This window comes from Ranitomeya variabilis, chromosome 1 (assembly GCF_051348905.1).
Source record: "Ranitomeya variabilis isolate aRanVar5 chromosome 1, aRanVar5.hap1, whole genome shotgun sequence".
Taxonomy (NCBI): domain Eukaryota; kingdom Metazoa; phylum Chordata; class Amphibia; order Anura; family Dendrobatidae; genus Ranitomeya; species Ranitomeya variabilis.
In genome coordinates this window covers 1009897029-1009924660 of record NC_135232.1, presented here as the reverse complement: position 1 = coordinate 1009924660, position 27632 = coordinate 1009897029, and the positions used below count along the sequence as shown (strand labels likewise).

The window sequence follows — 27632 nt, the reverse complement described above, 5'->3', positions numbered from 1 at the left end:
GTGCATAGTCTGCCAAGGTTCTGAGTAGCATTAGTTCTGCTTACACAGGATGATGCACTGATGAAAATGATGAGCTTTTATCCTGCATAAAAGTTCAATTCACCCCATGAATGAGGGTGACATTCATAGAATGATTCATTTAGTAATTTCATCGAATGATTGCCAGAATGATAACATGGCAACATAATATTGAAACGAGCATTTTTAAACCTACAGTATTTAAGCATTTGTTTGGTTGTTCCTTTAGTCAGACATACCATGCTGAGTATGGTTGGTGAGAACCTCCACTGGAACTCGAGTCTTAAAAGGTTTGTCCACTTCTGCACAACCCCAATTTAATCAATTCAAAGCCCATGTAAAATATTAACAGTGTATATTTACCTTCTGCAGTGGCGCCGCTCCAGTGATGTCGGCACCACTGTTCCCGGCGATGGGATAAGATTGTTGTGTCACATGCTGGCTGAAGCCAATGAGCCAATTTTGTGACATCTCAAGGTGTTTTCTGTCCGATTTCTAATGAAAACATCTTGATCCTGCTCTTCAGCTGCAACCTTTAATATTTCATCAGAGTTGATGTCCGCCCTGACCGATCTGGTCACTCATTGACTGCAGCCTGCACGTGACATAGCAATATCATATCACTGCCGGGAACAGCAGCAACGACCTAGCTGGAATGGTGCCAATGAAGGAGGTGCGTACACATGGTTTTTATTTTACATGGGGTCCTGAATTGATTAACTGGGGTTGCATAGTAGTGGGCAGTCCCATTAAAGAGTTATTCAGATTTTTATAACTGATAAATTCACATTATCAAAGCTATGAAAAAAATGGATATTCTGAGTGTTTTTTGTGTGTTTTTTTTTTAATTAATATATTCAGAAGTCAAATTTATAGCATTTTTTCAAGCATTAACACCTCAAGAATTGACATTTTTCAAGAAAAAAACATAAGTCAAATGGAAGAAGTTGTGAAAATCCACATAAAAAAGTTTTCATTCTGTGGATTTAAAATTGTGCTCAAGTAGCTTTCGAGTGGGATTGGACCAAGCAGGCCAGTGTTGACTCTTGAGAGGCATCAATATGCTTTGGGAGCCCAAGACCCTTCCATTGGTCTACCCCTTGTCCTTCTTTGGGATGTACTTACCACGGCATACGAGATACAGCCACAAGACGTCCTATTTTAGAGAGGCTCTGACACAGTTGTCATCACATCGGCCCTTGTCAAAGTCACTCATCCATACAAATTTTTTTTCTGCTTTCAATATGTCACTGTAATGAGATAACCCATATTATTCACCTTACATCTAGTTTTAATGTTCTTTTGACAACCGTCTAAATGACTCCCGGTGTACATGACTGAGACATTGAATGACTATCATGAATTATGTTTTTAGAATTTTGTTTTATGTTTGGAGATCGGAGCAATTATCTGAATGACTATAATTATGTGTTGGCTCAATTTAGCCTCTGCCAGTCTCCCGGCTTCCCAGTCATAACTCCATTAAGTATATTTAATAATGTGGATTACTTTTAGCGCATCCATTGTTTGACAATCCATGTGTTACAAGACATATTAAATAAATTCATCTGTTATGGAGGTAATAGGAATCTGAGTATTACATTGTACAGAACACCTTGGTCAACAATTCGACGGTTTTACAGGTGTATTTTTCTGCAATGAGCCCATGATCCATTATCACTGACATTATGGGAGGACGTCTGCTCAGGATCTGTTCTGTCGCTTGTGATTTCCTACTTGAGGGCATAGGATAGCGGGAGCTAAAAATGAGGATATGTATATATTTCTAGGAATTAATTCAGTATTCTGTAAAAAAAAAAGTTGCAGTAAGGCTTTCTATAGGGTATCTGTGAGTCCTGCGCTCCTGCCCACACAGCCTGACTGACTGCTTTCTTTGTATGACACTGTGATCTAGAAGAGCTGCCAATCAGCAGTGTGTAGGCAGAGGAAGCAGGACTCGCGGGTTCTCTCCATGAGTTCTTGCAGCAAAAGCGTTGACAATAGTGACTGAAATAATAGATAAATCTATATTTCCAAGCTCAGCATCACGCCTTCTTTCCATATAGCCTGAATGACTGACAGATCGGCTGTAAAGAGCAGCTCTGCCCATAATGCTTGCTTACCTGGATGCGATCAGTCATCCTTTTATGTTTTCATTCTTGTGCTTTGTTTTTTCATCCTTTTTTTTACAAGAAATGTAATTCTTTTTTCTACGTATTTATTTTTTGTAGCATACCCATGGCATTCCACAGGGCTTATTTTTTGTGGTATGAGTTGTAGTTTTCAATTGGACCAGTGATAACGCACTAAAATGTAAAATACAGACATTTTCAAGTATGACGTTGAGAATCCCCCCAAAATCTACCATTTTTGGGGTAAAAATGGACAGGCAATTTGTTTCTTCAATTCAGTAATTTACAGTAATATCAAACGAAAGGTTTCTTTTTTATTTTTTTATTATTTTACTTCAATATTTTTGTTATTAAGATGAAATTTAGCACTTTGTAAAAAAAAATAGTGTAGTGTCGCCTCTTTTCATTTCGAGGTACTGACAATGTTCTGATTGCTTTTTATTGAGTTTTTTTGGGGGTGGGGTGGAGTCTGAAAACTACAATTCTGTTATTTCAATGGGTTTTTTATTTTTTGCATTCACGTTATGGGGTAAATATTTAGACATTTTAATAGTTCGGGAAATTATGCCCATATCAGTAACAAGTAAATACATTCATTTTAAATTTACATTTTTTACATTAAACTATTAACATTTGGGGACGGTGGTGTGATTTAAACTTAGACTTGAAATGGCAACAACATGAAAGAAAAGTCATGGAATTATGGTAATCACAGGATCGATAGACATGTTAATGATATGAAAATAATGAAAACAAAATGGAAACCAAATTTTCAAAATATCTCAATTTATTCAGTATCGAATATGAGCGCAACATGCAGAAATATATACACGTACATGACTTTGCAGCTATCAATGACATTATTAATTGTTGTGTGTGAAATGTTCTGCCTTGCTGAGTCGTTGTGCAAATCATCAAGATCCGCTGCTGGCAGCTTCCTTTTCAATAGCCAACCAATTAGATGCCAGATGTGCTTGATGGTAAACAAGTCTGGAGACACTTCAGGCCATAGTAACATGTTTTTAGGCCACACAAGCTGCTCACAGTAAAACAAACAGCAAGCAGTCAGGTGTCATGATGAAAAATGGCTCCTGGGATATTTGGAGAAATGGTGCTGCTAACAGGAGATCTTGATGATTTGCATGCCCACGTGTATTCAGCGTAAGAAACCATTAATAACCTCACTGATAGCATGTCTAAATACACATATTTCTGCACATGACGCTCATACTCAATACTGAATAAATTCAGATACTTTGAACATTTTATTTCCATCTTTTCATCATTTACATGTCACTGACATGTCTATTGATCTCGTGATTTTCATAATTCCACAACTTTTCCTTCTTGGTGTTGCAATAGCCATATTGAGCATATTTTGTTTATTTTAGAGGATTTGAGCCTGCGATTGCCTGATTGCCTATACTGTACACTGTAGTACTGTGGCATTAGAGCGTTTTGTAAAATTGGCGATCTCATATAAAGCCTAGCCATGGGCTTGGTTTTGTGGGTCTTCTAACATGGCAGAAACACGGGCTTTCAGTAGGTCCTTTGATGACACGGCAAAGTGCGATAGCGACGTCAATGGCCATCAGAACTGAGATATATCATGGTAAAGCATTGCTAAAGTAATCAATGAAAAAAGTGCAATACACACGAGCAAATAATACATAAGTGACGCTGTATCAAAGGAATATGAAGACGCGGTAACACTGTGTAATAAGGTGCCATGTGCGCAGTCACAGTGTCCTGTCCTGTGCCGATACTCGTGGGGCCCATATGATGGCATTTATTGGAGCATTTCACCCCTTGTCTATGCACATGGCACTTTATTGCTCAGTTACTGCTTTTTTTCATGCTGCATTATTATCATTTTTCTTTATTGAGCACTATTTGTCATCACTTTAGAGGTAATGTATATTTATATCTATTTCAGATATCCATTATCTTTATGAGCATATTGTTATCATGCCGTTCTATGGGTTGTATCTCAGTGCCGGATTTTTATATAGGGATTAGGTTCTGGCTAGTGATGAGCGAGTATACTCGCTACTTGAGATTTCCCGAGCACGCGTGGGTGATATCCAATTATTTGGATGTGCTCGGAGATTTAGTTTGTCGCCGCAGCTGCATGATTTGCGGCTGCTAGACAGCCTGAATACATCATGGGATTGCCTATTTGTTAGGAAATCCCCACATATATTCAGGCTGTCTAGCAGCCACAAATCATGCAGCTACGGTGACAGAAACGAAATCTCCGAGCACATCCAAATAATTGGATATCACCCACGTGTGCTCGGGAAATCTCAAGTAACGAGTATACTCGCTCATCACTAGTTCTGGCCCAATGTGCACATTTTTACATTTTTTTATTTCTCATGTCTAGGATTTTATGTTTGCTACATAATAAAGATGTATATCGTTATCATTTTGGAAGTGCAGCTCATCATTTTTACTCCTCTTTCCTCTTTTTGTGAATTCCATATGTTTTACAGGTATATTAGCAAGCACTCTATTAATATACATGTGCTGCCTGCTTCATTGGGTTTTTTAAACATGTCCACTGGCCTTTGGAATAAAAAAAGTGTGTTCCCGGATAACCTTTCAAGTAACGAAAATGAATTAAGCTATATGTTAAGAATGCTGTAGACATGGTTCCAATTTTGGATCATCCTCTACCTGTAACAGGAGATCTCACATTTGCTTGAGGGGTAGGAGTGAACTGTGATGCTAATGATAATGCAGTGTGAATTTACAAACCATCATTTCTCTAATTTTCTAGTCTAAAATGTTTTTTTTATGCAACCTATTTGGTAAAATATGGACATTAAAATAAAGAAGACCCTGAAGAACATCCACTTTTGGATCAGGTTTATATAAGCACCAGCCCCATTTTAAAAAAACCTGGAAAATGCCTGAATTTTTTGGAGTTGTTAACATACAGATTACCAATGGTGATCATACTAAAATTGTCTGGGACCCCTAACCCCTAGCATCTGCATATAGTATACCCATGAAATCACCCATAGCCTGCTATGGGCCCATACTGTGCCTGTTTTCTGATAGAACATTGACGTTTCTTGTGGTACCTATATATTATTTATTATATCACAGGGTTATATATCTGTTCTTTGTTCTGCTTCCTTTTTAGAATTACCTAGCTGTCCAGCGTAATGATTTTTCATTATTTCAGGTCCATAACTGAGATGACTGTGTTCTGGGACATGTCCGCTATTTCTTTTGCATTTACTTATTTACTACTTGTTTGATCTTAATGGTAGATAAAAAGACATGGACCGCACATCCAAATATTATACATTGATCTAAGCAAAATTATCAGCACTAAACTTTGGACCTGTCCAGTCCACTTCTTTTGCACTTATTTAGTCATCCTTTCTTATTTCTCCACTATGAACTGTGTCTCCTGGAACATGAGATGCTTCTTTTCTATTGATTGTTGTAAAGAAGGCTTGGCTCCCTGAGCAGATGACATGTATTGGTGACTTAGTTATGTCAGGCAGCAATTACCTGGGTTTTTCATGGTTAAATATTCCCAAATATAAGGCTGTTAAAGGGACTGTGTCAGCAGGTTTTGTTACCTCATCTGAGATAATGTAGACAGTGAGCTGCTTATCACAGGAGGGGGCGGAGTTTGACTAGCATGCACGCTGTTGTAGTCCAGGCAGCGATGATCACAAGGTGATAAAACTCTCAGAATAATTAAACAACAGCACACAGCTGGAAATGTGACACATTGTTAAAATCTGTGTTTAACCCCTACCTCATGCTGTCCTCAGATTACATAGCAAAATCATGCTGCCAGATTCCCTGTAAACACATTTGACGTCTTAAGTCACTCTGTTTTCCTGAATGTTCTTCCAACCTGATTCATGGCCAAATTAGATCAAAGTTCAACTTTATGATTCTAGAAAACATGTCGGAGAATAGGTTGACTTTATGAATGTCTATACATCGTGGATGTTGCATTCTTAATTGGAAAATGTCACCACGTTTTTGCCATTTAATCTGAGAGTAGCATTATATAGAGGCAAAGTCCCTGATTCCAGCAATGTGTCACTTACTGGGCTGCAAGTTGGACTTTGAATAAAATTAGTGGATTACAAGCAGGGGATTGCTGACTCATGCCATGTAGTCCTCCTCCTCAGTGTACACAGAACGCTGTCAATCAGTGGTGTGGGATTACCTTTAAAGGGTTATTCTCATCTGTATTGTTCTAGCATAGGATGATGAGGCTTAGACCTGTTAACATTGGTGTACTTACATGGACCACTACACTAACCACATCAGGTCTAAAAGATGTATTTACTAGTGTATTCAGTTTGAATTGTGAAATCTGGTTTCAGATCTGCTTTAAAGAGCTATTTTGACTCTTGTCACATCATCCTTTCTGCAAAGCAAAGCCAAGAATACAGATATGGCTTTCAAGTTGTAATATATTATGGGATAGCTTTAAAAGCTGAAAGTAGGTTGTTTAAATGTGGCTGTGGTTTACAGTAACTTCAGAAGAAGCTGTCCTGTGTGTGAATAAGACCCATGACAGTGTTTCTGCCCCTATAACGTGTATCCTGCATTTTCATCAGATTTCTTTTTTATAGTCTCTAATTTTCAGTGCTGACTCTCTGTAGCAAATGTTCATAAGCAGCTGCTGCCTAGAGGACAAAATGCAGCTGCACTGAGCAGTGTAGATGTGAATCCAACATTAGGATGAGGTAAAACACTTACTAGAAACCAGCAGTGTGTGTTTTTCTCTGCCCCTCTCCTTCATTGCTCCTGCCTGTCCTTCCGTGCCACTTCAAACATTCATAGACTTTAGTGAAGAGAGAAAAGTTTATCCCTCGGCGAGCTGGCAGCCCATCATGTTTTACAAAAATGATTTTAGCTGCACATACAGTACAGACCAAAAGTTTGGACACACCTTCTCTTTTAAAGATTTTTCTGTATTTTCATGACTATGAAAATTGTACATTCACTATGAAGGCATCAAAACTATGAATTAACACATGTGGAATTATATACTTAACAAAAAAGTGTGAAACAACTGAAAATATGTCTTCTATTCTAGGTTGTTCAAAGTAGCCACCTTTTGTTTCGATGACTGCTTTGCACACTCTTGGCATTCTCTTGATGAGAAGGTGTGTCCAAACTTTTGGTCTGTACTGTATATATATGAGTTAATATCTAGTTCAGGAGTCAAAGTGAGGAAGCGTAGTGTCTCATAAGCGGAGAAAGGAGCAGATTTCTCTGATAAGACGTATTATACAATTTTCTTACATTCACTAGTGCTATAGATTTATGCAAAAATTTGTTGTGCCGGCAGTGATCATTTAATTATATTTTTAATCCATAGATGGTATATAGCCAGACTGCATGTTCCTTGAGCTGCATTGTAATTCAGTGAACAAATTCACTTAGAAATAAAGTCTTTGTAATTTCTCGCCTGTTTTTCTAACAGAAAACATAAGCTTTACCTAAGAATTAATGTTTCATGGACTCCAACAGAGTAAAAGCCAACTAATTACAGTCCTAAATTAAAGAAACGAATCAGCAAGCTTTAAAGCATGGCTGGGGGCATAAGTTTATTTTTTTTTGTTGATAAATTAACATAATCAAGAGAACTCTTGAAGGGGAGGCCATTTTTATTATTCTCAAGTTCTTCATTTTGCTCTGCAACCAATAATACTTGGCCATCTGTATAGAAACGTACTGCATTGTAATGGGTATTAAATGGAGTTGTCTACTTCAGAAGCTGCTTAGATGTGATACTCACTAATATACTTTTATTTCCAAAGGTTTCACTAGGAGTTTCATTTCCCATCAGCCCCACTTCCAGCTTCTGATCGACACAGGGCAGCGTTTCCCATGTTGCCGCATCATCTGTGCTGTGTGAAGGAGGCCTGCCAATTTGTTCATTTCAATAGCTAAGCCAGCCTCATTTTTATTTTAAAGATAGGGCTGGCTTAGCTTTTCAAATGAGCCATGCAGCCAGTCCCCTTCGCACAAGCACTGATAAAGCTCCACACTGAAAGCCAGCTCCTGTGGTGGGCACAAAGCAGAAGTGAACCTGAGGTGACCTGGGACCAATGGTTCTGGATCTACAGGAGGCAGCATTACCAATCATAATATATTAGTAATATTATTATGCTCTATATAATTAGGCTACAAGTCTACAGTCACTCTACGCTGTGAGGATTCTCCAGTGCCTACGGCAACAAACATATGATTTGCATGCATGAGGTCATGTGCTGACTAGACATGAGCGGCCTCAGTCACTGCAAGTGCATGGACACGTCTAGTCAGAATGTGGCTGAAGTATGCAAATGTTATACTTGAGGTCAGAAGACCGCCCACTCCTGGCAAAGTTACATATATCTTAGACTATATAAATTAGTCTTCTAATTATTAAAATGTTTCATACATAAAAAAATAACCATGGACCTCAATTTTAAAAGTTGAACAGCAGAAAGTCATTTTTCCCTCTTTACAAATGTAACCTTTTTAGATCAGTGTAATTAATATAAGCCTAGCTCTGATTGGTTATCACATGTTACACATTGTAACAGATCCCATCCCCTCCATCTTCTAAGCTCGTGTCGTCTTATAAGCTACCAATATGTATAATCCCAGATTCCCAGCAAATATTTATGTCCCAAAAGGAGACATTCGATAAAGCAGAAAGCAGAAATAAAAAGTGCCAGGATGGAAGTAATCATTCCAATATAGTAAAACCTCAGAATCTTTATTAAATACAATTTATAAGAACAGTAGGTGCAAGTAATCCCAGCAATGCAGACAAAAATTCATTAAAATCAGTGAGTGAGCAATTTTGGGAAACCCCCGGAAGGTATAGAGCAGAATCAGTGCATGGTATAAAATGCAAGTAATAAAAATGATAGAACATGTATATGACAAAGTATTCCATGGTAATGAGATGTGCATATACCCATAGGTCAAATATCAAATCAGGTATGCAGAAAAGTATATAAACCAGTATTCAATAGTATATGTACATTCATCCAGAGGCAATGCCTAAAAAATGCAAATAAATATATATTCTACAAACAACCAGAGGTAATAATAATTAATAAATAATTATTGTGAATAATGCGACCACTCCCCAAATACTCGACGCGTGTTTCACATGCAAGGCCCCTGTGACACATCCTATCACATGATTGCTGTGCCTGCTGCTGGGCCCCTGGGCTTATTGGACCGCCATCGGCTTTCTTATCTAATACTAACCCTTTCAAGACCCATGATATATAGGTACGTCATAAGTCATGTCCCGGCATATAATGTGAGCTCTGGCGCTGAGCCGAATGTTTTCAGGCACATGACATCTGAGTTGATCCGCTATCTTGTGCCCCTAACAGCCGCAGGTGGAATCGCGATCCACCCGTGGCTGTTAGCATGTTAAATGTCAATCTCTGACGGCGGCATTTAACTCACGCAAACAAGATGTGTGTCTCTAGCTCCACCAATCAATGCTCCTGTAACATGATCGCAAGGCGCCAATGGGCTGGCCTGACAACCTGGGGTCTGCAGGAGATCACCATTCTTGTCATTGTTGATCTAGTATGAGTGCCGCCCCTTGGCCAGCGCTCATAGCAGATGATCAATTCTGCTATACATTGCAGGGATGAAGCCCTGCTATGTGTAGCACTGGCGATCAGAAGATTATAGCTTCATGTCTCCTAACGCAACCATTGAAGCAAGTGAAAAGTGAAAAGTAAAAAAAATTTTTTTTAAAAAATAAAAAAATATATAAAAGCTCAAATCACCCCCTAAACATATTTGGTATTGCAATGTTCAGAAAAGCCCGATCAAAATATTAAAAGAATTAGAATTAATCCAATCAGTAAACAGCGTAATTAAAAAAAATCAAAACTCCAGCAGTACGTTTTTTTGGTGATAAAAAATATCGTACATACTCCAAAATGGTATCAATAAAAACGTCAACTTGGTGCTCAAAAAATAAGCCCTCACCCAGCCCTAGTGCCGAAATAAGGCACTTGTTTTTTTTTTGTTTTGTTTTTTTTTTTACAAATTTGGGATTTTTTTTTTCACCTTTTTAAATAAAAAAGAACCTATACTTATTTGGTATCTAAGAACTCGTAATGACTTGGAGAATCATAATTTCTGGTCAGATTTCCATTATATGAGAATGTTAAAGAAAAACAAAAATCAGTTGTGAAATTGCACTTCTTTTTTGCAATTTCACCGCACTTGGAATTTTCTTTCCCATTTTCCGATTCACTATATGGTAAAATCTATGGTGTCATCCCAAAGTACAACTTGTCTCGCAAAAAAACAAGCCCTCACACGGCCCTATTGACAGAAAATTAAAAAAAGTTATGGCTCTGGGAAGAATGAGAGCAAAAAATAAAAATGCAAAAATGGTAAATCCCAATGCTGAGAAGGGGTTAAAGGACAGTGCGAATGTGTCGGCATTTGTATGATGTAGTTGCGGTGTCTTCATCTGATGTGTGGCTTGTTTGCATTTTGCACACCGGGTTTTTTTCTATGCACTTTTTTCATTGGCTAGCTGCACTTATGTCAGTCTTACCTCCCACCAAGCACCAGAATTTTTGTGTGTATTGCGGGGATTACTTTCACCTATTATTCTTATTAATAGTATTTAATAAAGATTATGATGTTAAATATTGGACTGATTATTTCCATCCTGGAACTTTCTTCCTTTTGTTTTTTTCGTGTCTTCATATGTAATGGAGGGCACTTTGGTCTCCAGGGCCCAGTTGAAACTACCACATTTACACCCCTATAGCTAAGCCCATTGCGATCCTTAGAAAACGGAGGAAAAAGCAATAGGGTTTTATCCAAGGGACATAAAGCTGTTTAAATAAGGTTATACTAACCGGATTTAGTTGTGGGTCCACAACATTTCAATCACTTATACATCCAGCTGCTGCAGGTCTTCCGACCGGGAAAACACAGCTAAGGCCGGTTTCACACGTCAGTGATTCCAGTACTTGAGGTGTCAGTTTCCTCACGTACCGGAGCCACTGACACACGTAGACATATTGAAATCAATGCATCTGTGCAGATGTCATTGATTTTTTGCGGACCGTGTCTCCGTGTGCCAAACAGGGAGACATGTTAGTGTTCGTGGGAGCCCACGGATTACACGGACCCATTAAAGTCAATGGGTCCGTGTAAAACACGTACCGCACACGGATGTTGTCCATGTGCAGTTCGTGTGCCGTGCAGGAGACAGAGCTACAGTAAGCGCTGTCCCCCCCACATGGTGCTGAAGCCGCCATTCATATCTTCTCTGCAGCAGCGTTTGCTGTAGAGAAGATATGAATAATCCTTTTTTTTTTTTGTTTCTCGTGTTTAACATAAAGATCCATGTCCCCACCCCCTGTGCGCCCGCCCACTGTTATTAAAATACTCACCTGCCTCCCTCGCAGTGTCCTGTCCTGGCCGCAGCTTCTCCTGTATGCGGTCACGTGGGGCCGCCATTACAGAAATTAATATTCATGACTGTAATCGGCGGCGCCACGTGGCCGCTCATACAGTAGAAGGTGCGGCCAGGACAGGACACTGCAAAGGAGCCGGGTGAGTATTTTAATAACAGCGGGCGGGCGCACAGGGGGTGGAAGGGGGGTGGGGACAGGGATCTTTATGTTAAACACGATAAACAAAAAAAAAGGATTATTCATATCTTCTCTACAGCAAACGCTGCTGCAGAGAAGATATGAATGGCGGCTTCAGCACCACGTGGGGGGGACAGCGCTTATCTCTAGCGCTGTCTCCTGCACGGTGCGTGTGGTACCCAGTCGGCACACGGGCAGCACACGTGTGCCACATGTGTGCCACACTGATGTGCCACAGAAACGCACGGGCACACGGACACGGATAATTCCGGTACCGATTTTTCCGGTACCGGAATTATCTGGACGTGTGGGACAGGCCTAAGGAGGGTTTGTGGATAATCTGCGCTGCTGGTATCCCATATACTAAATCCAAATCCAGACAGAAAGTTCATGCGGTTCTTCTTTATTTGGTCTGTGCGTTTCGAAGTACTACAGACTTCTTCATCAGGACAAGAAAGGATTATCCACAAGCCCTCCTTATCTGCATTTATATTCTTGCCATTTTATTTCTATTTTGTAATATTATCTACAAATGGAAACTTGAAAATTATTGTACATGAATTAATTTTAATCACTATATCTACATAAATATATAAACCTTGCATTTTTATATTAAGTTTACTGAAAAATATAGTGGAGATACAAGTTACAGTAAAGATACATGGCATGTAGCTTCATCAGATATTAACTAGAGAATCAGAAGATTAAATCTTAGTTGGAGCCAGTCTACAAAATTGCTAAATGGTCCAAACTGTTCCAAATGTACAAAAATGGTGTATATAGCATGATACATTTTGCACAACTTGCTGCACTTTTGGGAGGATTTTTCAGTGGGAGAACAAAATAGATTAGTTTAATTTTTTTATGTCGGCAAATTGTCTCTTCAGAAAGGAAGAAGACTAGAACTCTAGCGCCACCGATAGGAAGTAAAAATCCTGCAAGTCAATATTGACCCTTTAACGAGTTTTGAAATAGGACTTAGGATAAAAGCCAAATCAGAATCTCAATTTGTAGACAAGTCCAGCAATTTCTTTACATAGGAAATGCTCCTCCACCTCTGAGACATAAGTGTATGAATTGATTGACTATGGTAGATGTGAAGACTCTGTTACTCCAAACTATTCTCCGCCCGCTCCTGCTTCCTCCTGCTTCACTGACATCCTCTATGCATTGTAACTTCAGGTAAAGGAGCTATCAGTCAAGTAAGAGGCTGCAGTGCCGAGTTGGGAATAGAGCTGGAGTGACAGAGGCTTCTGATCCACAAATGGTTTTCAGCGTCAATTTAAACTCTAATTTCTCAGTAACAGAGGAACAGACTGTCTAGATAAAGGTATTGCGGACTGGTCTTTGATAAGCTACATACATGTACAAGTAGGTTAACATGTGAAATCCTGCTGACAGATTCCCTTTAAGCCTAAACATGATTTAGATAAAATTAGTCTAATTGTGTTTCAAAACTATCACTGATTTACAGTATGGCTGTCGAAATAAATTCATATAACTTGGTAGGGTGCACTTTTTTCAGTTTAACAAATTGAGAACATGAAGTTAGTACTATAGCGAGTATATTTTGTCCATGAATTCTTTCATATTTTTATAAATTTGGATATATAGAACAGTCACAGAAATTACTGCTACGATTGTGCAGCATGAGAGTATACCCTAATACGGACTATGTTTTATACCCCTTTTTAGAGTAAAACGTCTCACAATTCTTTAAAATGATGGACGTTAGACTTCAAGTAACTAAAAAATATTTTTAAAAAAATTACACGGGGTCATGGAGTATATTTGCACAAAATTGAGGATTTTTAAAATGTCACAAATCGTGATTTAGACTAAAAAAATCTGGAATTTACTAACTATAACCACAATGATGAACTGAATATCCCAAATGACTAACAAAAAGAAAATGTTATAGATGGAAAGGTGGGCACCGACAAAGCGTAGCTAAGCAGGCGCAATGTCCAGTATAGACTATACAGAAATAAAAAATGGAGAAATTCCTCACAGCATTGCTAAGTCACATACAGGAAGCCTAACTAGTGAAAGCAAGGAGAAAGATGGCGTATACAGTAAGTCTTGCACACCAAAAGTAGAGTAAAAATATTTTCATGTTAGATATATATTGGGAAATAATTAAGCACAACGCATACAATCAAAAAAACATTTTAAAAGTGCTCTTTGTATTAATGGTAAGCTTTGTGCTGGCTTAATCTCTAATAAAGATGGAAATATTAGATACATTTGGTTTGCATGGCTTACTATATATAGCTGTTTTCTTTTTTGTTATAATGAAAGAGAAAAAGTGACATTAAAAAAGGTACAAAACAGATAATAAAGTAGGCAGAAAAAGAATAACGAGTAAAAGAGAAAACTACTCCAAAAAAATGTACAATTTCACCCAATTGACCCCATCGTTTTTTGGGGGGGTTTTGGTACAGATTTTTTTTATTTACGCATTTTTTCATTCTCTAATTGCGTACGGACCGCCGACAGACTTCAAATGTCGGCGGTCCTGCTCCTTCTCTGCAGTAACGTTCTGAAGCATCACTGCATAGCAGCACATCTACACGTGATAGCGTAGCTGTAGAAGTGGGGACCTGACTGTCAGAGACAGCTGGAGGCCCCATGGAGAAGGCAAGATAGTGTATTACTTACTGAGCCTTCTCTGTCGCTGTGTACACAGTGCAACACAAGCGCAGTGCACACAGTAATAGGAAGCACAAATGGTTCTGTGAGCGCTGTGTATGGAGACGGAGCAGGAGCTGCTAGGCTATAGGACAGACATCTCCGCTATCCTGCCAATTGGTTGCATTTCCCTTGTAACTAGGGCTGTTATATTGGCTCCAGTTACAAGGGAAATAAGGTGATAAAAATATTTATATGTCCCAAAAGTCTTTTATGAATTTGTGGGAGGAACAATGTGTAAAATAAATGAAAACTAAATAAAAAAGTCCTGGCCAATCCAAATCGCTGTTACTAGCCACACCCCCATAAAGTGTCCAATATTTAAAAATGACCTTACAGAATGATGAACATATTTTTTAAAGTACTTGTGATCCCTCGTGGTCACAAAAAAATGATATTTTTTTTATTGCTGATATTGCTTAACATGAGCAAAAAAAAATTATTATTGCAGACGTAAAATTTGGGGGATGAGATCATGAGAAAAAGATGCAAAAATATTTTAATATCTGAACCAAAAATATTGTTATAGCTCTTTAACTCCTTCACAACCCGGCAAATTTTCTATTATTTCGTTTTTGTTTTTTCCTCCCCTTCTTGCAAGAGCCACAAGCTTTTCATTCTTCTGCCATATGTGAGCTTGTTTTTTGGGGAACGAGTTGTACTTTTGAAAGACTCCATTAATTTTACCATGTAGTGTGCTGAAAAACAGGGAAAATCCAAGTTTGTTGATTTCACATAATTTTTTTTGGATGTACCATTTTCACAATATAGTAATAAGATTCCCCAATAAAGGTAAGCAGGTACTAAACACATATAGTTTTTTTTTATTTAGGTGATAAAAAAAACTCGGAAATTGGGGGATCAAGAGCATTTGCGCCCTGCGATCACGTTACAGGGGAACTGATAAGTGGATGAATGATGCGACTCTGGCCAATGCGTTTTGAATCCCGCTGTCATTCATAGAAAACCACACTGTCTGTAGTATATGTAGTAACTCTGTTATTTTACTGCTGACATATAGCTGCGGAATTTTTTTCTGTAAACAAAAATGCCCTAAAAAAATGACTGCATGCAAAAATGTCATAGTTCTCATACCTTTGTCCCTTCATAAATGGCTTTGTGAGGTGGTATTACATGTTGCAGACGTATCATCTTTGGCCATTCAGAAAACGGTGAAAGCTGAGCTGGGCAGTAGACAATAGACAATCCTCCTAAAGACTGCAAGGAGACAGAGGTTGGAGTTGTGCTGATCCGTACAGTTCTATGAAATGAGCCACCGTGAGCAAAAGTGACTTTCGCTTTATGTAAATTCCATCCAGTAAAGGTTGTGAATGCACAGCTCAACTTGATGGCTGCCTTTCTATAACCTTGAGGCACGTCTCAAACATACAGGTCAATGATCAAGAATCATCAGCATTGTCCCATTTATAGGATATTTGTTGTGTTATTATGTTCTGTGAAAGTTAGGTGCTCTGAAATATGACCACGATTATAGCGCTCACAAGGGTCATCATCACCAAGAAAATGGAAAAACACACAGAATAACGGATTCTTCTATATATGTCCAAAGAAATCAGCCATATCCCTCCTCTCTCGATTCTATAGTCCTCTGGCTGATGGTTGAGGTGGCCATCATTTTTAGAACACTTACTGGCCTATGTCTATTTTTCCCGATAATCTTCCAAATCATGACATTCTTTTTTTCTTTATACCTTACACAGTGTCCCAACCTTTTTGGAAGTGGAATTATAAACATATTTATAATATAAAGCATATATGATATAGCCATTTTGCTCATATATATTTTACATATATATTGGACATAAAAATTGGGGAAAAGAAGTATTTGATATACTGCCAATTTTGCTAATTTTTCCACCTACAAAGAATGGAGAGATCTCATTTTTATCGTAGGTACACTTTAACTGTGAGACAAAATTTAAAAGAAAAGACCTGAAAATCACATTGCATGATTTATATATAATTAATCTGCATTTTATTGCATGAAATAAGTATTTGATACAATAGAAAAACAGAACTTAATATTTGGTACAGAAACCTTTATTTGCAATTACAGGGTCAGACCCATCTTCAATGCCGTTACTGAGGGAAGGATGTTATTGGCCACAATCTTGCAATACATAACACCATCCATCCTCCCTTCAATATGGTGCAGATGTCCTGTCCTCTTTGCAGAAAAGCACCCCCAAAGCATGATGTTTCCCCACCATGCTTCATGGTTGGGACTGTGTTCTTGGGATTGTACTCATTCTTCTTCTTCCTCCAAATACGGCGAGTGGAGTTGATACCAAAAGGTTCTATTTTAGTTTCATCTGACCACATGACCTTCTCCCATGCCTCCTCTGGATCATTCAGATGATCATAGGTGAACTTCAAACAGGCCTGGATATGTGCTCTGTGTACCCTGCAGGATTTTAATCCATGATCGAATAGTGTATTACTAGCGGTAATATTTGACTCTGTGGCCTAAGCTTTCTGTAAGTTATTGACCAGGTCCTCCCCTGTAGTTCTGATTCCTGACCTTTCTCAGAATCATTCTTACCCCATGAGGCTACATTTTGCATGGAGCCCCAGACCGAGGAAGATTGACAGTCATCTTGTGTTTCTTCTGTTTTCTAATAATTGTGCCCACAATTCTCACCTTCTCACCAAGCTGATTGACTATTGCCCATCACAGCATTGTGCAGGTGTACAATGGTCTTGGCCATGGTGGAGAGGTTGGAGAGTGATTGATTGTGTGGACAGGTGTCTTTTATACAGACAGGTAATAGCTTCTGAAAGAAAAACTAACAGCTGTGTAAGAGCCAGAATTTTTGCTGGTTGGTAGGTTATCAAATTTAATTATTGAACAATCATACAATGTGAATTTCTGTATTTTTCAGTTGAAGTGTACCTACGATAAAAATTACAGACCTCTTCAATCTTTGTAAGTGGGAAAACTTGCAAAATTGACAGTGTATCATATACTTATTTTCCTCACTGTATATGTATCATGACCAGACCAGGGTATATATATAGTTTAGAACATTTTTTTTTCAGTTTCAATCAATAAAAAATCTTGCTCTTTGGTAAGCAATTCCCTTACTTCAGTGACTGCATGAACTTTTTGTGTCTGGCTGAAACTGTTAATTATGTTACAATGTACAATGAAAACCCTTACTAACCCACTATTACTAATGAAACCAATTTAGCCTAATACTAATTCTATTGTAATGAGCTGTTAATTATACCTCTATGATATGAAGAACCATGGTAATCCGGAGAACACAATACGGTGCTCCCTGGATTATCTATAAAGGTCCTGCAGCTAGAATGGATGGAGCATACCTCTGGAATATTTAGTTTTAAACATTTGGGTTTGTGATTCCTGAAACACAGAGTTTACTGTAATTTTGGATTGAAAAGTTCAGGAATAAATAGGATCTTTACGAAAACGCAATTAAAAAAGTATAATGCAGAGCAGAATGTATGCTCTAGTCTCCAAGCCAATACCAAGAATGAAAAGTCATGAAGTAACAAAAATCCAATGATCTATGACAATGTCAGGCTGCATGTTGCTTGTGTTACTGTGGGCAGCCTGCATGGAAAAATGTGCTTCCATGGCCTGCAGCATCTCTGGTCTTGTCTCCTATCGAGCACATCAGGAACGTCATTGGTTGACAGTTGCAAAGGGAGCTGCCAGAAGAGGATCTTGATGAGTTGCATGTCCAAAAGCATTCCTCATGGCAGAGCATTTCTCATCCAATCATTAATAACCTCAATACCAAGTTGAGTAGGTTCGAGTATTTCTGCACGGGGAGCTTATACTTATTCAAATAATGAAAAAGTAGAAACAATATGATCTAGATCTGAGGTTGGGAGTCTGGCTCTCTCATCCATCATTGGCGTCTGACCTCATAAATGGTCTTCTGGATGAATGGGTAAAGATTTCAACAGAGACCTTTCAAAATCTGGTAAAAAGTGGGGACCAACTCCATATTAATGCCCAAGGATTTAACATTAGAGGTCATAGAAATTCCTGTAGTGTAATGAATATTTTTTCCATTTTCTGTGGTGGAATATTTCTGATCTGAGTCATTTTTGAGCTAGGAAAACCCCTTAAATATCCTTGCTAGGATATGCCATCATTTTATGATCCTTGTGGGTCTGACCCCCAGTTCTGAGAAGCCCCCATTTTTAGAATAATATAAATTGGCAGTGTAGTGCAATGTCTCCTTCCAATTTTTCCAATTGCCCAGTTAGGCAGGGAACTGTAGTCAGACCCAGGACCGCACTGCACTTTCCTACACAGCCAAGTGGTGTTGTTCATTGCAAATGAAGGCAGACCTTTGCTGCTTTTTCAGAGAGGGTCCTGGAGTTCAGATCCCACTTCTAATAAAGTAATGACTTATCATAGTAATATGCGATTATGTTATGGCAATGCCCTATTTGGCACTAAGGCTGCATTAAGTGAAGGTGGCTCATATGTTTAGCATCCCTAGGAATGGTGAAAATAATGACTTTTATAAATTTGGCGCCATACTTCTATTGAGTCAGGGAGGTATGATTTCTCCTTTACTTAAGTGCCTCACAGCTGTCCATCATCCCACCGTGCACTGCCTCCTCTCTGTGGTGACATAACTGGCGCCTACGTGTAGCCAAGGCCCCAGATCCCACCCCGCAGTGTGTTATGATGTATTCACACTGTGGGGCTGGAAATCAGGTGCCTGCGCAGTGGAGTGGGTCACTGTGCTCCATTGAAGATAGTGCTAAAGTCTCGCGAGATTTGTGCAGTTTTGGTGCCAAATTTATAAAAGTCATTATTTCAGCATTCCTAGGGATGCTAAACATAAGTCTCTCAGTCTGATGGTTTTTGTTCATATATTGCATGGACGTCCATTCACCTGAATGGCTGTTACATTATTACATTTTCCTGGCAAAAGCCACAGCAGGAAAAATGTGCATTAGTCATAATTATACTTTGATAGCTGTTTGTCGGGGTCTTTAGGAAGCTGATCAGGTGATTGTTGCTGTCAAACTAAAGGGGTTTCTTATCATGAAGCAATTCATTTAGGAACAAAAAAAAAAGAGTTATTTAATTGCAGTTAAAGGGAACATGTCACCAGTTTTGTCGCTTATAAACTATGCCCATCACCTTTAAGATCATAAGAATGAAAATTATTAGCATCCTAAAACAGTAATATCACATCCACGCATCAAAACGTTTTTATGAACCATATATAAAATGTAATTTATGCACAAAAATACACATCACTAAGATACTATTGCAATGTATCTTCTCGAGCATTGAGAACATAGAAATTGTGTATTTAGTGTTATTCCTGACAATTTAGATATTTAAATTCATTTTTCTCTATTATTTTAAACCTTAATTACTCTTCCTTTTTTATTATTATTATTATTATTATTATTATGTCTTTTTTAGCTTTGACCTCTTTGTGAATGGGTTTGTACTTGGTTTGGAGCAACATCTTATTGCTACTAACATTTCTTTTAGAGAAATTACTTCTAATTCACAATTTATTCTATTCTCTAGGGCTGAGGTACAGATGTAGAAAACATTAACCCCTTCACCCCCAAGGGTGGTTTGCACGTTATGGACCGGGCCAATTTTTACAATTCTGACCACTGTCCCTTTATGAGGTTATAACTCTGGAACGCTTCAACGGATCCCGGTGATTTTGACACTGTTTTCTCGTGACATATTGTACTTCATGATAGTGGTAAAATTTCTTTGATATTACCTGCGTTTATTTGTGAAAAAAATGGAAATTTGGCGAAAATTTTGAAAATTTTGCAATTTTCCAAATTTGAATTTTTATGCAATTAAATAACAGAGATATGTCACACAAAATACTTAATAAGTAACATTTCCCACATGTCTACTTTACATCAGCACAATTTTGGAACCAAAATTTTTTTTTGTTAGGGAGTTATAAGGGTTAAAATTTGACCAGCAATTTCTCATTTTCACAACACCATTTTTTTTTAAGGACCACATCTAATTTGAAGTCATTTTGAGGGGTCTATATGATAGAAAATACCCAAGTGTGACACCATTCTAAAAACTGCACCCCTCAAGGTGCTCAAAACCACATTCAAGAAGTTTATTAACCCTTAAGGTGTTTCACAGGAATTTTTGGAATGTTTAAATAAAAATGAGCATTTCACTTTTTTTTCACACAAAATTTATTCAGCTCCAATTTGTTTTATTTTACCAAGGGTAACAGGAGAAAATGGACCCCAAAAGATGTTGTACAATTTGTCCTGAGTACGTCGATACCCCATATGTGGGGGTAAACCACTGTTTGAGCGCATGACAGAGCTCGGAAGCGAAGGAGCGCCATTTGACTTTTCAATGCAAAATTGACTGGAATTGAGATGGGACGCCATGTTGCGTTTGGAGAGCCCCTGATATGCCTAAACATTGAAACCCCCCACAAGTGACACCATTTTGGAAAGTAGACCCCCTAAGGAGCTTATCTAGAGGTGTGGTGAGCACTTTGACTCACCAAGTGCTTCACAGAAGTTTATAATGCAGAACCATAAAAATAAAAAATCATATTTTTTCACAAAAATTATCTTTTCACTCCCAATTTTTTATTTTTCCAAGGGTAAGAGAAGAAATTGGACCACAAAAGTTGTTGTACAATTTGTCCTGAGTACGCTGATACCCCATATGTGGGGGGTAAATCACTGTTTGGGCGCATGGGAGAGCTCGGAAGGGAAGGAGCGCCGTTTGACTTTTCACTGCAAAATTGACAGGAATTGAGATGGGACGCCATGTTGCGTTTGGAGAGCCACTGATGTGCCTAAACATTGAAACCTCCCCACAAGTGACACCATTTTGGAAAGTAGACCCCCTAAGGAACTTATCTAGAGGTGTAGTGAGCACTTTGACCCACCAACTGCTTCACAGAAGTTTAGCCGTAAGAATAAAACAAACATTTTTTTCCCACAAAAATTATTTTTTAGCCCCCAGTTTTGTATTTTCCCGAGGGTAACAGGAGAAATTGGACCCCAAAAGTTGTTGTCCAATTTGTTCTGAGTACGCTGATACCCCATATGTGGGGGGGAACCACTGTTTGGGCGCATGGGAGGGCTCGGAAGGGATGGAGCGCCATTTTGAATGCAGACTTAGATGGAATGGTCTGCAGGCGTCACATTGCGTTTGCAGAGCCCTAATGTACCTAAACAGTAAAAAAAAAAACACAAGTCACACCATTTTGGAAAGTAGACCCCCTAAGCAACTCATCTAGATGTGTTGTGAGAGTTTTGAACCCTCAAGTGTTTCACTACAGTTTATAACGCATAGCCGTGAAAATAAAAAAAAATAATTTTCCCCCAAAAATTATTTTTTAGCCCCCAGTTTTGTATTTTCCCAAGGGTAACAGGAGAAATTGGACCCCAAAAGTTGTTGTCCAATTTGTCTTGAGTACGCTGATACCCCATATGTGGAGGGGAACCACTGTTTGGGCGCATGGGAGGGCTCGGAAGGGAAGGAGCGCTATTTGGAATGCAGACTTAGATGGAGTGGTCTGCAGGCGTCACATTGCGTTTGCAGAGGCCCTAATGTACCTAAACAGTAGAAACCCCCCACAAGTGACACCATTTTGGAAAGTAGACCCCCTAAGGAACTCATCTAGATGTGTTATGAGAGCTTTGAACCCCCAATTGTTTCACTACAGTTTATAACGCAGAGCCATGCAAATAAAAAATATTTTTTTTTCCACAAAAATTATTTTTTAGCCCCCAGTTTTGTATTTTCCCAAGGGTAACAGGAGAAATTGGACCCCAATAGTTGTTCTCCAATGTGTTCCGAGTATGCTGATACCCCATATGTTGGGGTAAACCCCTGTTTGGGCGCACGGGAGAGCTCGGAAGGGAAGGAGCACTGTTTTACTTTTTCAACGCAGAATTGGCTGAAATTGAGATCGGACGCCATGTCGCGTTTGGAGAGCCCCTGATGTGCCTAAACAGTGGAAACCCCCCAATTATAACTGAAACCCTAATCCAAACACACCCCTAACCCTAATCCCAACGGTAACCCTAACCACACCTCTAACCCAGACACACCCCTAACCCTAATCCCAACCCTATTCCCAACCGTAGATGTAATCCAAACCCTAACCCTAACTTTAGCCCCAACCCTAACCCTAACTTTAGCCCCAACCCTAATTGTAGCCTTAACCCTAACCCTAGCCCTAACCCTAGCCCCAACCCTAACCCTAGCCCCAACCTAACCCTAGCCCCAACCCTAGCCCCAACCCTAACCCTAGCCCTAACCCTAGCCCTAACCCTAGCCCCAACTCTAACCCTAACCCTAGCCCTAACCCTAGCCCTAACCCTAGCCCTAACCCTAATGGTAAAATGGAAATAAATACATTTTTTAAATTTTTTTATTTTTCCCTAACTAAGGGGGTGATGAACTTTTGATTTACTTTTATAGCGGGTTTTTTAGCGGATTTTTATGATTGGCAGCTGTCACACACTGAAAGAAGCTTTTTATTGCAAAAAATATTTTTTGCGTTACCACATTTTGAGAGCTATAATTTTTCCATATTTGAGTCCACAGAGTCATATGAGGTCTTGTTTTTTGCGGAACGAGTTGTCGTTTTTATTGGTGACATGCTCGGGCACGGGAGATTTTTGATCGCTTTTTATTCCGATTTTTGTGAGGCAGAATGACCAAAAACCAGCTATTCATGAATTTCTTTTGGGGGAGGCGTTTATACCATTCCGCATTTGGTAAAATTGATAAAGCAGTTTTATTCTTCAGGTCAGTACGATTACAGCGATACCTCATGTCTATCATTTTTTTTATGTTTTGGCGCTTTTATACGATAAAAACTATTTTATAGAAAAAATAATTATTTTGGCATCGCTTTATTCTGAGGACTATAACTTTTTTATTTTTTCGCTGATGATGCTATATGGCAGCTCGTTTTTTGCGGGACAAGATGACGTTTGCAGCGGTACCATGGTTATTTATATCTGTTTTTTTGATCGCGTGTTATTCTACTTTTTGTTTGGCGGTATGAGAATAAAGCGTTGTTTTTTGCCTCGTTTTTTTTTTTTTTTTACAGTGTTCACCGAAGGGGTTAACTAGTGATATAGTTTTATAGGTGGGGTCATTACGGACGCGATGATACTAAATATGTGTACTTTTATTGTTTGATTTTTTTTATTTAGATAAAGGAATGTATTTATGGGAATAATTTTTTTTTTTTTCTTTATTTAGGAATTTTTTTTCTTTTTTTTTTACACATGTGGGAATTTTTTTTAAACTTTTTTACTTTGTCCCAGGGGGGGACATTACAGATCAGTGATCTGACAGTGTGCACAGCACTCTGTCAGATCACCGATCTCACTTACAGCCGTGCAGGCTTACAAGCACCTGCACGGCACCCGGAAGTAATCCCTGCAGGTCCCGGATGCAGCCCCGCGGCCATTTTGGATCCGGGGCCTGCAGGGATAGGAGGTAGGAGACCCTCGCAGCAACGCAATCACATCGCGTTGCTCCGGGGGTCTCAGGGAAGCCCGCAGGGAGCCCCCTCCCTGCGCGATGCTTCCCTGTACCGCTGGCACACCGCGATCATGTTTGATCGCGGTGTGCCGGGGGTTAATGTGCCGGGGGCAGTCCGTGACCGCTCCTGGCACATAGTGCCGGATGTCAGCTGCGATAGGCAGCTGACACCCGGCCGCGATCGGCCGCGCTCCCCCCGTGAGCGCGGCCGATCGTGCTGGATGTACTATTCCGTCCTTGGGAATTAGGGCCCACCCCACATGGACGGAATAGTACGTCCAATGGCAGAAAGGGGTTAATGGACTGGTCAGCATTCAATAAACTTTTTTAGCGTTGGCTCACTCACTGTCTTGGCCCTCGGTGTGCGCTTCCTCTTCCTGCTGCTGCCTCCCAGGATCTGTGCACGCCTGGCAGCTCCCCGGGCACTGGCTAGGAGACACTTATTATGTAAGGCACCTCCACCTGTTGAGAGGTGCCTGAGCTGCGTGTTTAGTCAGTTGTCTGCATGCTTGCTAGTTCTCAGGTCTCCAGTGCTCATATCTCAGTATGCCTGTCCGGTTTACCTGCCTTAGCCATGCCTGCATCTGCTGTGCCAGTCTCTATACCAGCCGTACCTGCCTGCACCTGCCATGCCAGGCTGAATACCAGTTGTACCTGCCTGCACCTACCTGGACACTCTGTATACCATCCATACCTGCCAGCACCTGCTGTACCAGTCTGTATACCAACCATTCCCACCTTCACCTGCCTTGTCTTCCAGTACTCCAAATCTACCCATTCCTGGCCATTCCAGCTTCCTGCTCTTTTGGGGGCCAGGTGCCATGTGTCTGAGGTCTGTCCTGAAGCAGCACCTTACATCCATCTGGAGCCAAATCTAACCACACTTTGAGGAGCTCTAGCAAAGAGTCAAGTGTTCACCTAGTTACACCCCACCAGGCTCTCTTCAGTATATTGGACCATGGTTCCACCACTAAACCAGTTACATTGATCATATGCTCAGTTATTTAAAAAGCAAACTGACCATACTTAACCACCCCAGGTCCAGTGGCGTGTTTCCTCTGCTGTTCTTGCCTCTGCCGATATGGCAGGAGCCACAGAGCTTGGCTGTATTGCAACATGGAGCCAAACAACAGGGTTCAGGGCAGAAGTGGAGGTACCACGCTGGAGTAGAGCACAGTTCTCTTTGAGTTTTTTTTTATGTAACTGAGCCCATGAGAAAAAAAAATTCTGAAATGGGACAGCTCATTTAGGTCACAATACTGCTTTGCCGGGTTATCCTTGTGCAACATTTCTGACGCCTTGCTATTCCAATATTCAGAAAAATTGAGTTTGCTACTTTGTTAAACTTATGACTTCAAAAGTAACAAAGAGGCAGCACTGACATTTTATACACTTCCTTTACATCAATGATTGTATTCATAGAGAGATAACTACATAACTACAACAACGTTCACTCAGCAATATACAGGCAAAAAAATCAATGGCTAAAAAACAATTGCCTACATAACAATTTGCCTTAGGTGAAATTCAGTTTAGTTTATGCTTCACATTTGTCCTATTTTCATTTTACTCAACATATGAATTCAAAACACATTTCCACTTTTTTTAGGGTTCTGTTTTATATAAAATAGGTGGTTTCGTGGATCCAAATGTATGCTTTATTTAGAGATAGTGCAAATCAGATTCGCAGGACCTGGTCCAGTGGCCACTTCCAGAAGCCCTGTGCATTGCCTTCCTACCGGCCAGCATCCATGGATCTTCTTTTGAGTAACGATAACATCATACCAGGGCGACTAATCTAAAGAGGAGCTGAGGATGCCGCCATGTAAGAGGCGACTCACAGGGCCACTGTCCAACGACCACAGATTGCTGACATGGCCGCCAGACTGGCTGCTGCTAATACATATGCACCGTCTCTAGTTCCATTGTGTATGGTGCTTATAAAATATTTTAGTATCATTGTGCCCGGATGTAATGGTTACAATGGGAACTGGCTTATTTCAGTAGGTAGGTCCCTGTCTTCATCTCTCCATAGGCTGTGAGAGAAGGCGAGTGGCAGACTATTCAACTGAGCCAAAATTGAGCCTATGTACAGTGTACACAGAAAGCAGCCAATCGGTGGTGGGGGCGGGGTTATACAGAGCTAATGAATATGCCGGACTACCTAGCAGCAGGACTAGTCCTCTAATGATGATCTCCTGCTTATACTGTAAAACAGTCAAAACTACAGCAAGCAGCTCAGTAAGTGATACATCGCTGGAGTGAGGGTCTCTATCTCTACATAATGCTGCTCTTAGATAAACACCTATTGACACATTCCCTTTAATATTAATAAATTGTGATAAGATCCTACTAATGTTGCCGTGAATGTATTTTATATTCTGCTTCTGAAATCTAATTGGAACCCGCAATCTTCCTATTCATGTTGGCGGTTTTATTACTTTCTTTTGCTATTCTTACACATTGGGATAAATGTGTATGTCGCTTCTAGATGCACAGCTATGACTTAATAAGGAAGGCTTTATGTTCTTACCCACGCTTCATATATATTATGTTTTTTTCATTTATAGGAGCCTATAAGCGCCACTTTCTCACTGCCTGATGCAAAGAATGTCTATACTATGCCGCCTTTCCTTTGTCAAATTGCAAGTCTGGGACTTGTGAGCTATGCGATTCTGTTACCATGGCAACGCAGAATTACCTCTATATTTAGAGCTTTGAAGAAAAGACGAGATTGAAAGTTTATTTTCACAGATCTTTGTGAAGCCCTGCAAAAACCTGAAATATTCATGAAAATGAATTCTATAACAGGGCTCTCTATCACATGAATATAGGCCGCATGTGGGAGTATTAAAATGTCTTGTAACACTTCGTATTAATAAATGTAGCCAGTATCATTTTATTTTGCTTTGAGCCTCCTAGGATTTCTCCCTTAGCTGTTGTGCTAATATATAGAATATATGGTGATTTTTATTGTACATAATATAGATTTTAGAGTTTTTGGATGCCTATCATTCAGCACCCTGTAATGCCCAATACTAGGTAAAACACGGAGGTTTTTGGGGGTCTCACTGTTCCTGTAAAATGGTTGTCTCAGAAACAACATTTATCTTCTTCCTGCAAGATAAGTGTATGATCACAGGCAGTCTACGGGCTGAGACCCCATTGATCCAGAGAATGGGAAGAGGGAGGGTAAAATCCCGTGTGTTATTGGAGCAGCACTGAGCATGTGCAGCTACAGCTATAGGCAGTGACAGCAGATGTGGCCGCACATGCTCACTACCAAATCATTCAATAGTGGGATTTTGGATGCTAATTTTTAGGATTTTATGGGGTCCCAGCTCGAGACTCCCTGTCACCATAGGTTTATTACTTGTCCGGTGAACGGTCGATATATATTGTTTATGGGATGCATACTATTTACTATGAGACTATGGGAATTCACTCTCTGTGTCTCTGCTCTCCACTCCTGTTCTCAGACAGTGGAAAATGTGCACTCAAATTAGAGCAGGAATCTTGGCTTACCAAAAGTTGAAATATGCTCCTGAAGGAACATGAACTGTCCATGCACTGGTGGACACAGACAGAAGAGGGACCCCATGCAAGAAC

At 39.6% G+C, this 27632-nt stretch overlaps 1 protein-coding gene and 1 long non-coding RNA gene across 3 annotated transcripts in view; one reads left to right on the top strand and one right to left on the bottom strand.

The window, feature by feature from the left end:
* The window catches only part of GPM6A (glycoprotein M6A), a 448503-nt gene that overhangs the window by 248372 nt on the left and 172499 nt on the right, over positions 1–27632 (top strand). The gene's annotated exons all lie outside the window — the stretch shown is intronic.
* LOC143782968 (uncharacterized) lies at positions 1056–26778 on the bottom strand. The gene is made up of 4 exons (XR_013217072.1): positions 26557–26778; positions 15572–15694; positions 2142–2324; positions 1056–1268 (listed from the first exon to the last, which is right to left on the bottom strand). It is a non-coding gene; the product is annotated as an uncharacterized LOC143782968 (long non-coding RNA).